The following is a 13,186-nucleotide window of genomic DNA, read 5'->3' as shown; positions in this document are numbered from 1 at the left end:
AGGCTAAGGATTATCTAAATCCCGGTAGTATAGGAATAAGACTAAGAAGGATTCCAGTGGAACATCACAGGACTAAGGACAGCGAAAGTAGGATCAAGGATTTGGTTGACCCCGGGGAGTGAGAGAAGTCATAGGAAGCTTCAGTGGATTTGGAGGATTTTTGGCGGAGGAAAATGGGTATCCAGATGAAAAGTGAAAGAAGAAACAAATGAAAAAAAAAATGCGACGAAGTTTCTTTGTCGCAGTCGAGTTTTCTGTACAGCGTATAATGCTATAAGAATCTCTCAGCCACGGCCCATGAAACTCTCAGCCGCGGCCCATGAAACTTTCAGCTACGGCCCGTTGGTGGCCTGTGTTGTTGGCACCTACAGCGGTGCCAGACGCACGAGAATGGCTAACCTTAACCTTAAATAAAATGAAAATTACTGAGGCTAGGAGGTTGCAATTTGGTATGTTTGATGACTGGAGGGTGGATGATCAAAATACCAATTTGCAGCCCTCTAGCCTCAGTAGTTTTTAAGATCTGGGGGCGGACGGACAGACGAAAAGCCATCGCAATAGTTTTATTTTACAGAAAACTAAGGAAAATGTAAAGTTTTGTTTTTGTTTAAATTGGTTCTGTATATTTTCTGTTATTCGGTAAAGACAAGACACATGTTAGGATGAGGAATTAAGTGTTCAGTTCAAATAGAAAACCAATTTCAAATTCTTGCATATCTGCCAACGCTCTGCTGAGATTGCGGCACCATCAGATATTAAGGGATGATGGTATATAGACGAGAAATAAATTTGAAGGTTATCATTTCAGTGTGTATGTATATATATATATATATATATATATATATATATATATATATATACACATATATATATATATCTATATATATAAATATATATATATATATATATATATATATATATATATATATATATATATATATATATATATATATATATATGTACATACATATATAATTAAGAAACGGTATTGGTGAAACACATCTAACACTTTAGTTGCAAGGACGAGAGAGAGAGAGAGAGAGAGAGAGAGAGAGAGAGAGAGAGAGAGAGAGAGAGAGAAAGTCGTAACAAACACCACGTATGGAAATCCATATTTTTCCATTTTAATTCACATCCCGAAATTCAACAGCTCCCAGAACAAAAGGCAATAGAGCAACAGCCGCCCAGTATATTTCCACATAACCCCATCAGCTTATCAAAGAAATAAATATGCGCTGACAACTTCCTGCGGACTATTTGTAGGCAACAGGTCAGATCAGACAAAGGGGAACGCTAAATAAAAACACAAGTAAATAAAAGAAAAAAAAAATGCGACAACTGCTTCCGGGTCGTCGAAATAGTTCGGCGACAAAGCTTCGACATCGACCATTATGTCTCTCGGAGTCTCCGCGATCGGGACAATCAAATGTCGACTATCATAACCAGAATATTTATTATTTTTGCCCACTAATCCATTGAACTCGGTCCACTTTATGTTGCGTTCTCACGGCCGGTAGACTCAGACAAATGGCGCTTCAAGCTGAACGGGTGACTGGCGTGCGGAAGGAATATGTAAACATTAATTGAATTGGCTGACTCGGAAAAGTGGTGTCGGCGTCAGAGACCGGAAATAGATGGACAATTAAAATGTCCTGCTATTTTTGGCGGCCTGTTTTTTTTTTTCCCTGTAGAATTATTGTGCGAGGCGAATGTCAATGCTCGCTTGCATTTAGATACGGATTAAATGGTAAAAGGGACGTGTTCGTGAAATAAAGATTCCTGTTATTATTCATAGCGGCATTGGTTTTTGTTGTCATATAACTTAACATGCTCAGGTATACGCCGGCACACACACACAGTACGCAAACTCAAACACACAATTTATATACATACATACATGTATATATATATACATATATGTATATATATGTATATACATGCACGCATATATATACATCTATATATATACATACATACATACATACATACATATATATATATATATATATATATATATATATATATATATATATATATATATATATATATATATATATATATATATATATATATATATATATATATATATATATATATATATATATATATATATATATATGCATGTATTTTCACATGAGAATTTTAGTTTTGTGGGGAGCGGTAAAAACGCACTAGGCTACTTTAGACAAAATAATCGATCAAATCATTCTCAAATGGCCCGGAGATCTATAAAGATTGGTTAAAGAAAACTTCTTGTGTTTCGGAAGGGCCTTACCATTTTGGAAGTACAGGAGTGCATTAATAGTAATGGTGAACGTCGCAACATGTAAGGGTTTAGACTCACTGCTGATGAATCCTTTTTGTCGGTATGAGGCGATTCATGCCGAGGAAGTCTTCCGCTGCAGAAGTCATCAACCATCCTGTAATAAAAATATGAATTTAGCTAACACCACGAATGAAAAAATTTTTCGTAACTGAAGAAAAAGGCATGAAACGAAAACTAGTAAATGCGATTTGATTTATATGTAAGAAATCAGCTTGGAAAGTACATACAAGATTAATCAGAAATTCACCAGATGAGATCAAAGATTTACTTAATTTTCTGAATATGGTTTCAGAATATCTGTATCTCTTCTATTTCACAGGATCGCCTCGTGGGAAAGAATAAGGTAAAAAAAGGATGGGGAGAGAAATTTGATACACCAAATATGTATGTATATATATATATATATATATATATATATATATATATATATATATATATATATATATATATATATATATATTATGATATAATCAAGTAAAACCCACAAAGCACAAGAATGAAATGCATTCAGCTTTCTAAGGAACCACCTACCTTTCTCCTCAGAATGGAACTGAAAAGGAAAATCAATTTTATTTTCGTTTTGTGGGTTTTACGTAAAGTTGTACACGCAACAAGTGTCTTTTATAGTAGATATACGTATTTGTGCGATAGTTGTATCGTAAAGGAGAGAAAATTGTGGATCACTAATTTGATGTAATCTCTAAAGCTTTATATCTGAAGGCTACTTACTTCAGTGGATCATTCATTTCTCAACACGGCAAACATTTTTCCAGACTACAATTGATGCTCAACTCTATAATTTGAAGAAGAGAAAATTTGTTAACTTTTATTTGAAAAAAATCTCCAACAGTCTCGACACAGCGATAACTTATATATACTTTTCTGTTATCAAAATCGCTAACGACCTCCAAGGAGACAAAATTCTTTGACTTCTCCGTGAAAAAATCTTCAGCAGACCCCAGGAGAGAAAACTTATCTGCTTTTATATGACGAAAATTTCCAGCAGCCCCCAAGGGAAGTATTCTATTTAGTTTGTCCTGTGAGCTTGTTGGAAAAAGCTAGCTAGTAACAGTTGCTAATTTCCTCCTGTGTATTTGTTTAGGACACAAAAGGGGATGTTTCATAAACCTTTCTCTCTCTCTCCATCTCTCCCTCTCTTTCATTCTCTTTCTAGCTAATTTAAGATCTCTGCTCTCGATATGAGGGTCTTTCTAATTAGTGCCTAACACTCAATGTTTGCTAGAGCTACAACTGGATATTGAGAGAAGAGATAACAGCCCTATACCAAGTGGCCCTTTTGGTTGTTTCTGATGGAATGTGCTGTGTGTTATGCTTCGCAAATTTCACCGTAATTCGTGGGAATTTGTCAAATACTGTGGTATGTATTTCTGTGATGCAAGGATTAAGATAAATGTGGATATTTTTCGAGTTGGCTTAACTGTATACCAGAGAAACAGCGGCTGTGCTCATATCAAAGGGATTTCATTGGAAAAATCTGACAGAGAGAGAGAGAGAGAGAGAGAGAGAGAGAGAGAGAGAGAGAGAGAGAGAGAGAGAGAGAGAGAGAGAGAGAGAGAGAGAGAGAGAAATTTGTGGTAATGGTAAATGAAAACAGCTTAGCTTACTAAGAAATGCTTTCAGTATAGATATCATTGTATAAATGTATATATATATATATATATATATATATATATATATATATATATATATATATATATATATATATATATATATATATATATATATATATATATATATATATATATATATATATATATATATATATATATATATATATATATATATATATATATATATATATATAAAACGTCACAAAATAAATGTGTATACTATATCAAGGCAATGAATATAAAATAAACAAGCGATGTCAGGCAGGGCAGCCGATCGAGACTACAGGTCTACCCCAAAGCCAAATCAAAAGTCCTTCAAAAGAAGGCATCGTGCTTACCCCATACAAAAATGGGAAAAAAGCACGTTAAAAGAAGAAGATGATTTTTGGAAAAGGTAGCGTGCCACAAACGGTTTTATATTCTACTCCTCGGATCGGGGCGTGTGTGTGTATGTGTGTTTTAATTCACTGCAGTTCGATACTGAGTTTCTTTCCTCATGGAAATGAGCTAATTGTAGTTACTCTCCAGTGCCGTAGTTTCATTATCCTTTGTAACTTCTAAACAACCACCTAAGCAGTACAGTCGTTGTTCTGCTGCTTGATTTTCCATTGAAAAGGCAATTATACTCGTAATCCCTCTTATACTTAAAACCTCACTTATCTTTCATTACAAAACGCAATGTGTAACCAAACATATTTCCTGCGTGCAACCTACTGGATAAAAATAAAAATAAAAATTCCGCCTTCAGACCTCCCGTCGTTCAGCCCAGAGTCACCCTCTCTCACCACAGGGAGTTCTAACACAACTATGCAAAATGAAGGTAGTACCTTGATCAGAGACTCGGGGCGGTACGTAACGTCCGCTTTGGACGGGACTTACCACCTCGGTCCTTTCAGATTTTGGTGGCTCTTTAGACAGTTTGGGTAAAAGATGGCATTAAATGTACTGAATTAGCCATCGAAAAGTTTCTCGGTATTAATGGGGAATCTTTTGACAGTCCGGCCGCTGTTCTTTAGTGAAATTGTCCCCCACATGTCGGTAGCTTATCTCATACATGTAAAAAACAGTTTGAAAGTAATTCAGCAACCATAAGTGAAGAGCGAATCATTGGTAAATGTTGGATAAATGCAAGAAGACTGCCTACTAATAAGTCTTTAAATATGTATTTAGTCTGTCTGTGAATTGTGTGCGCGAAGCTGCAGACTTGGGTTTATGACAAGTTATATTGCAGTATTTACCCACCATAATATTTGACCCTGAATATGAAATTTTACTTCCTAAAGGGTTGGTATGATACCATTTCTTTAAAAAAATAAAAACTCAATTTTACACATTTTCACGGAAAGCGGGCGGAGAAGGATTATAATAATTACGTTGTCAAAATGACAAAAATGGTATTACAATTCAATCTTGTAATATTTATTCGCATCCACAGAATGACCTTAACTGAGATTAATTAAACTTGCGAATATATAGGGAAATAGTGTAATTGACATCCACAAACTAGTTTTATATAGAAACTTTCAGTAAACTGCCAACAAAAAATTTTTGTTGATAACACGTTCCATGACTGAAGCTGACTGAAGCTTTTACCTTGTCTTCTACTTAGTTGGCTTTAGATTTAAAAAAAAAAAAAGCCAACTGCATATACCAATTAAACTAATTATTTTCCAACAGGAGTAACGCTGTGCTGCATTATTAAAATAACCACTTTCTGTATGGTTAGCGGTTATCTTTACAGAGCTTTAAATAATCAATCACTATTGCCATTTTTAAGGCAGTCTGAGGTTCATCAATATTTACTCGAACAGAAATAAAGCTAGCAAGAACTACAAAATTACCCTCTGTTCGCCTGATAATTAAAATCTTATGATGGGAATATAATGACGGGAATAAAATCTCCGATTTCAGTAAATTAATGCAACATTTTAGCTTTTAGAGGGCATATATTAAAGTTTCAACTCATTTTTCACTTTCAGGTGTCTTATTTAGATTTTGCATCCTCAGTTCAGTAACCTACAATTCTGGTTGTAGTCCAGTATCTCTTAGTAACAAAAGTATGCGTCTGTGTTACATTTCATCTAAAAAATGTTAATTTCAAATGAACTAGGTGGAATTTTAGGTGTATATCAAAGTAACTCAAATTGCATGATTTCAAAGTACAAATTAATGTAAACCAGATTAAGACTTCATTGTTATCTGTTACTGCAAGCAAAGGGAATACAAATTAATGTAAACCAGATTAAGACTTCACTGTTATCTGTCACTGCAGCAAAGAGGTAGAGAGATTTTACGCTATTTAAACTATATAATCCACATAATATTTTAAGGTGTGTAATAAAATAAGATAGTCAATGAACTACATGTTCTAGAACAAATATGTATTCATTAAAGTTTTTACTTGCATTTCTTACTTAAAATCTAAAATATTTTCTTACCGATTGAACTACACGTTTTAGAACAAATATGTATTCAATAAAGTTTTTACTTTTATTTCTTACTTAAAAACTAAAATATTTTCTTACCGATTACAGTGACCTTTAAATTCTCAGACAAAACAAACGACACCTGTTAAATGGCTTTTGGAAAAAAAAAAACCACACGATGTTTCTAATTTGGTTTTCTTGTTTAATATTCCACAGTATCTGAGAAACTTACCACAACTATAACTATATGGTATTATGCAGGCAAATTATGTCCAGTCATGTGTCAACTGTGGAGTATGATTACAGAACAGCAACGATTCATTTTTATTTCATTTTAATCAACCAGTCCACGATGCACTGCTGTTGTTCAGCCGATAGTTCCATTCGTCACTAAACCTGCAAAGAAAATGTGACACTGAAGAAAGTAACTTACTATTTCTCAATCTTCAGTCGATAAAATACCACTAGTTTAATAATCTTACCACCTGTACTTTAACATTAAGATCACGATATAAAAACCATAATGAATTAAAACTGCCTTTTAAAGTATGACATTTTTAAGAGCAAAATGATAACCAAATCTAGGTTTTTAAGAAATTAACTAGACATTTTTCACTTAACCAAAATTATTCTTTAGGAAATATGTTTCCTTTATAAACAAATGAACTGGTAAGGAGTGCCAATTTTTATTTCACGAAATGGAAATATTTAAATAATTAGTTTAAAGGAAATATACTTTAAATATGCAAAACTTCCATAAATTAAGAACTTGATGAACTTAAACCTAATGGGACGCAAGCCCCCTCCTGACATACGGTATGATTTACCGTATGTCAGAAAGGACATCCTCCCCTCACCAGGGGCTCCGCCCCTAGTGGGGGGAGGATTAGCTTGCAGGGTGGTTTTCTATTCTAAAAAAAATCGGAGGGAACTCACCATTTCTCGTAGTATACTTTACCCAAATCATGAAGCGCCAAGCGAAGTGGTCACACCAGATCCTTCCTTCGTTCCTGGGGAGAAAATGATTTCAAAATGACTATCAATGGACATCATATTGCCTTGTTTAAACTGTCATTAACAACCTCATTTGGTGGTAGTCGGAATTAATAAATCAAAACTCTCTCAAAGTAAAGTTACGGTAAACATCGTTCTCTGCACATGACTTACCTTCGTAGACGTCTACCAAACCCTCGGACCAGACAGATTCGAACAGCTTAACGGGAACAGTCTACAACCTAGGAACGGTGAAACTCGAACAGTTCAACTGGAACAGTCTAACCAGACGGAAGATATACTGCTACCCAACGCCACGACAGGACGATCCATCTACAAACTCACTACACAGACCCGGCGCTGTAATAACTGGCTGACAATTACTCTCAACGGTCACGTCACACCAAACCTAAATCCAGTTGGCCAAGGACGACGAATGCCGTACGCATTGTTCACTGGTCCTTGCTCTAGGTAATGTCAAAACTGGGAACTTGTGTTTCCTGTTCCGAAATCCGAATAGCATACAATGCTCTTGCTAATTTGGTAGGATTTTCGTTAGTCAAGTTTAAAATTTCCTCGGCACTATCCTAGTTTGAAGTGATTATTATATAAATGAATTTGGTGTGTGACTTAGAGATACTTGGGAAATAAAAGTAATCCAGATTTTATTTATATTTTGAGAGAGAGAGAGAGAGAGAGAGAGAGAGAGAGAGAGAGAGAGAGAGAGTTAGTCCTTAAATACAAAATGATCCACCTAATCCTCTTGATTCGGAGAGAGAGTGTGTGTATGTGTGTGTGTGTGTGTGTGTGTGTGTGTGAGAGAGAGAGAGAGAGAGAGAGAGAGAGAGAGAGAGAGAGAGAGCGCATTAATCCTTAAATGCAAAACGATCCACCTAATCCTCTTGATTCACGGCTTACAAGAATGATCCTGCAATTAGTTTTTTTTAACTGACGTAAAAGCTTATTTTGACAATATGCAAATGTAAATGATGATTTCCAAAATCAGATAACGTGTATATCATAATTTCGCTTGATAAAATGTCTTTTTAATTTTAACCTAATTCATCACATTAAATGGAATATTATTTTTTTTTTAATTAAAATATCTTGTTACCCGTCACTGAATCATTTTAAAATTGATAACAGTCAATGTACAATGAACAATTATATTTTGGTAGTAGTTTAGCATTATAGTTTAGTTATATTCAACCCGGCTAAAACATGACGACATAATCAGCAAAAATCATAAAAACAGAGTATTGTTTTGCCATCATTTTAATTGTTGTTTGTAAAGTAGACGTAAAAGTTTGTGCCGTTCCTAATCATTCACACATAAAGAATCAATAGACACGAAAGGTGAAATTGTGCATGAGTAACCACTTATCATATCAGTGTAGGGGTAGTGCCGTCAGTGCAACCCCTTTCACTCCTTTTACTGTACCTCCGTTCATATTCCCTTTCTTCCATCTTCCTTTCCACCCTCTCCTGACAATTGAATTATAGTGCAACTGCGAGGTTTTCCTCCTGTTACGCCTTTCAAACCTTTCTACTGTCAATTTTCCTTTCAGCGATGAATGATCTCATAGGTCCCGGCGCTTGGCCTCTGGTCTAAATCCTATATTCTGTTTATCTATCTCTGCATGAGTAACTATTTATCACATCAAAGTTAACTTCAAGTTACGTTACACGTTTTCTCCTAACGATTCTGAAAATGTCACGAAGTGAAAACAAGGTTTTGCTCTGGGGAAAACGTAACCGGAAGCGAAATAATGTAAAACAAGAAAGAAAAAAAAAAACAGAAATAAAAAAAAACTTGGAACACTTCTCAACAACACCTCTAATAGAAAGGTAATTGGTCACATTAGTAGTCCAGCTGAAGAACAAAATGAAAGGTGAAAGCTGGAATACTGAGAAAGGAAATTGGACCTAAATACACCCTGTTTGAGGGGGAAGTTGAAAGTTGGAATAGTATCACGAAACTGTGGCTTTTATTTTTTTTTATTTACTTATTTTTTGGGGGTAATTCTGAAGCAGGTGTGCTTTATGGACATAAAACTGGTCTATCAGTGAAAATGATATTCAATATGTAATGGAAACCTGTTTTATTACATATGAAAACTAATGATATACAGCATTTGTGATTTAATTAAGCGATAGTTGATTGTTGGAATAGTATTTAAGTGAAACTTATATTTATTATTTGATTGCTATATTTGCACAAGAAATCATCGTTGATTTACTTTGTCCGACCTCCTTCCTCAAAATTCCATGTTTAGAACAGTCTATTAATTTTCTTTATTTTTATGATTCTGTGTCCATAGATGTGATAAGATTTGTTTGCATGCTTTAAGTGTGGCATTTGAATGCAAAAACGTCGATTTGTATCGTTTTTTATTGTTCTGCTTGAAAGAGCGGTTTATTTTCTTGATTCTTTATAGCCAGAATGATTGGTTTGGGTGTGGTAGCAAACGAGCATACAAATACATAAGTCAGTGAATTATAAAAAGAATGTTAATTCAAGCCATGAAGAATCTTACTCACCTAAGGGCTAATCATTCGAGAATGATGCATGAACCCTTCAGAGTTACAAACCAAAGTGTGTCCCAGTTATTAAAATTTTATTTGAAAACTAACCCTCCCTCCCAGAAAACGTTAATAAAAATGCACGTTTCCCCAAAAACAGATTTATTTTAGGCGTTAAAATTTCATTTTTATAGGTAATCAAGTTCTGAGCCCGTGGTGCACACTTCCTTAAAAAAAAAAAAAAAAAATTGTAGAACTATTCCGGCATTCGACTTCCCCTCAGACAGAATCCATTTATTTCCAATTTCCCTTCACATAAGGCCAATTTCCACCTTTTCGTTTTGTTCTTCAGTTGGATTGTTAATGTGACCAGTTAACTTTCTATCATAGCTATTATTGACAACTGGCCGAAAACATTTTTTCCCCTTGCATTATTTGGCTTTCTGTTGCATTTTCATCACAGTAAAGAAAAAAAACTTTTTACCTAAATGGAACATTTTTGGAGTTACCCTTGATATGATAACAAATGCTTACTCATGAATGATCTCAGGTTTCCATCAGTAATGATTCCTCATAAGGCAAACCTTTAAATTTACTTCATAGGGAATGAAAAAGTTACAAGGTAGCAAATATATGCTCTTTTTTTATGATTTAGATGATTAAGTGATTATGTTTCTGCTTCTGTGGGATATAACTATATTGCCATACTAAATTACCACCAAAATATAACTGTTGATTGTGCATTGAACTACACACTTTACAAAAAGATACACTGGACGGTAACTAGATATTTTAATTTTCGAAAATGTGAATATTTCATTTAATGTGGTGAATTCGACGGTTATAGTCCAGATAAAAATATTGTTTATTGACTGAAATTCTGATGTGAATGTTAAAAGTTGCTTCATAATTATCTTTTAAAAATTACCTTTTATATTTTTACATTGTTAAAATTAGCCCTTGCTAAAGTAAAAAAAAAAAAAATGCTTGCCGAATCATTCTTGTAAACCGTGTTTAGTAGGATTAGGGAATTTTTTTTTAAGTAATAACACACAAACTCTCTCTCTCTCTCTCTCTCTCTCTCTCTCTCTCTCTCTCTCTCTCTCTCTCTCTCAGAATGAATAAGTAATAAACCTGGATTGCTCTTTCTTTTCAAGCCATTCCATGTAACACAACAATTATTTTTTTTTGCTGCTTAAGATTAATATCGCTAACGAATAATGAGCAGAGGAAATTTCGAACGTAAACACACTCAGTAAAAATCTTATGAGATTAGCAAGGGAATATTATGAGACAGAAAAAACAAGTTTTCATTTTTTAAGATTTACCTAAAAAAGAAGAGTGAACGGTGGGTATGGTATTCATCGTCCTTGGCCGATAGACTGTTGGTTTACTTTGAACCTGAAGAAAAAGTGCAAGTCTACTTGTTACTGTGTTGGCTCTGTGTTGTGAACTTGTGGACTGATCGTTCCGTCGCGTTGATTTGGAGTTGTACAGCTGTGTATCGTCGGTCGTGTACGACTGTTCGTAGGATTTGGTAAACATCTACGAAGGTACGCTAAGCTCGGAGAGTGATGTTAGCTGTGCTGAAGTTGACAAAAGTGATTTGTTTTACAATTTAGTCTTTCAAAGCAGTATTCGATTGTTTTTTAGAAGCTAATATTAAAAGATGTAACTTGTCCCGCAGGGGCCACTGACTTTAAATTCAAGCTTCCAAAGAATAGGTGTTAATCATTAATTGGTAAATACAGAAAGAAAACAGGTAATTAGATCCACATAGATAACCATATGCTTTTACTAATGCTGTTCTCAAAATTTTCTCCTCAGGACCAAAGGGAAGGATCTGGAGCGACTACTGAACTCGACACCATAGGATTCGGGTACAGTATACACTGGAAATGGTGAGTTCCTCTCGAATTTTTTTATCATAAGAAAATCACTCTGCAAGCTAATCCTCCCCCATCAGGGGTGGGGCCCCTGGTGGGGGAGGATGTCTCTTCTGGCATACGGTAAAATTTACCGTATGTCAGAAGGGGGCTTGTTTTCGTTAGGGTTAGTTTATAAAGTCCTTAGCTTATAGAAGTTTTGCATATTTAAGTAAATTTCCGGAAGTTTTTATTATTTCAGTTAATTTCTCAAGACTTAAATTGAGGGTTCAGAAAGTCTTTAGCTTAGACTTTTTGCATATTTCCTTAAAACTAAGTTTTATTAAAATGTTACTTAATTTAATACTTGTAGTTATTTTGAGTTTGCTCTAAAAACTAATTGCAGTTCATTCAAGTTTCATATCTTAATATTCACGGTAAAGTACGGATAATAAGGCAGTTAAAAGAAAAAACAAAGAAAAAAACAATATTAACTGACAATTGAGTCACTTGCTTCAATGTCACATGTTCTTTGCAGGTTTGGTGACGAATGGAGTTTATCTGCTGAACGACATCAATACATCCTGGTTTGATGAAAAATAAAAATGGGGTTTGGTTCCTAGTAATCATAACCAGCACCTGGCAGGTGAATGGAAATACTTAATTTCTCTTAATACCAAATATCAGTGTTAAGTTTCTAAATGTGAAAAATGTAATCGAACTGATTTTTTTCCTACAGTGACTTAATGGGTACCTAAATGATTTAATGGGTCTTTAGGTACTGTCTCTAAACAGTTAACGGAAATAAAGAATATTTAAAACTATATATAAGAATGTGTAAAACGATGTTAAAACTATCCTGTTTATCGAAGTATTCAAAATATCATAGAATAAAATTTGTATGATTACAGAGTAAAGAATATTGGGCATTTATTTCTACATGTAATTAAGTTTCTGCACAAAATGTTTTTCATAAAGTATTTTGCATTACATTCCGCAAATTTTCAATAAACCACTGATTTTCATTAAGGTAAATTAATAAATACCTTCAACTCTCATTACCTAGTTTAATTAAGGGAAAGTGTAAAACTTTAGCTTCTAGTTTAGAATATTTACCTGAAAATTGCATTTCCTTTCTCACAAAAAATATCTTGAAACGGTTTAATTCGTATGTTCTGAAACTAGGTTTCAGGTTACACAGATCTATCGTGAAATTTCTCTGCCTCCTTTAATTGAATAAATTATTTTTGAATTGAAGATAAATACGTGCTTCAGTTCAATTACAAGATTTTACTAAGAAATAACAAGATGCTGGACATCAAACAGAACTATAAGATCCTGAATAGAGAATGCAAGAACTTAAAAAAAAAAAGCCACAGTGTGGAAAAATTAAATATATTACAGAACAAATGATGTGATTGA

The 13,186-nt window shown here is 34.1% G+C and overlaps 2 long non-coding RNA genes across 2 annotated transcripts; one reads left to right on the top strand and one right to left on the bottom strand.

Moving 5' to 3' along the window:
• Positions 1–5,367: 5,367 nt before the first annotated feature.
• LOC136847975 (uncharacterized) lies at positions 5,368–7,758 on the bottom strand. Its single transcript, XR_010855887.1, has 3 exons — positions 7,551–7,758; positions 7,320–7,393; positions 5,368–6,779 (listed from the first exon to the last, which is right to left on the bottom strand). It is a non-coding gene; the product is annotated as an uncharacterized lncRNA (long non-coding RNA).
• A 3,563-nt stretch (positions 7,759–11,321) lies between these two features.
• LOC136847974 (uncharacterized) lies at positions 11,322–12,756 on the top strand. The gene is made up of 3 exons (XR_010855886.1): positions 11,322–11,452; positions 11,727–11,800; positions 12,303–12,756. It is a non-coding gene; the product is annotated as an uncharacterized lncRNA (long non-coding RNA).
• The last annotated feature ends 430 nt before the right edge of the window (positions 12,757–13,186 follow it).

The sequence above is a fragment of the Macrobrachium rosenbergii genome, chromosome 18, assembly GCF_040412425.1.
Source record: "Macrobrachium rosenbergii isolate ZJJX-2024 chromosome 18, ASM4041242v1, whole genome shotgun sequence".
NCBI lineage: Eukaryota > Metazoa > Arthropoda > Malacostraca > Decapoda > Palaemonidae > Macrobrachium > Macrobrachium rosenbergii.
The sequence above is the reverse complement of the archived record's forward strand: the minus strand, read 5'-3'. Positions and strand labels throughout refer to the sequence as shown.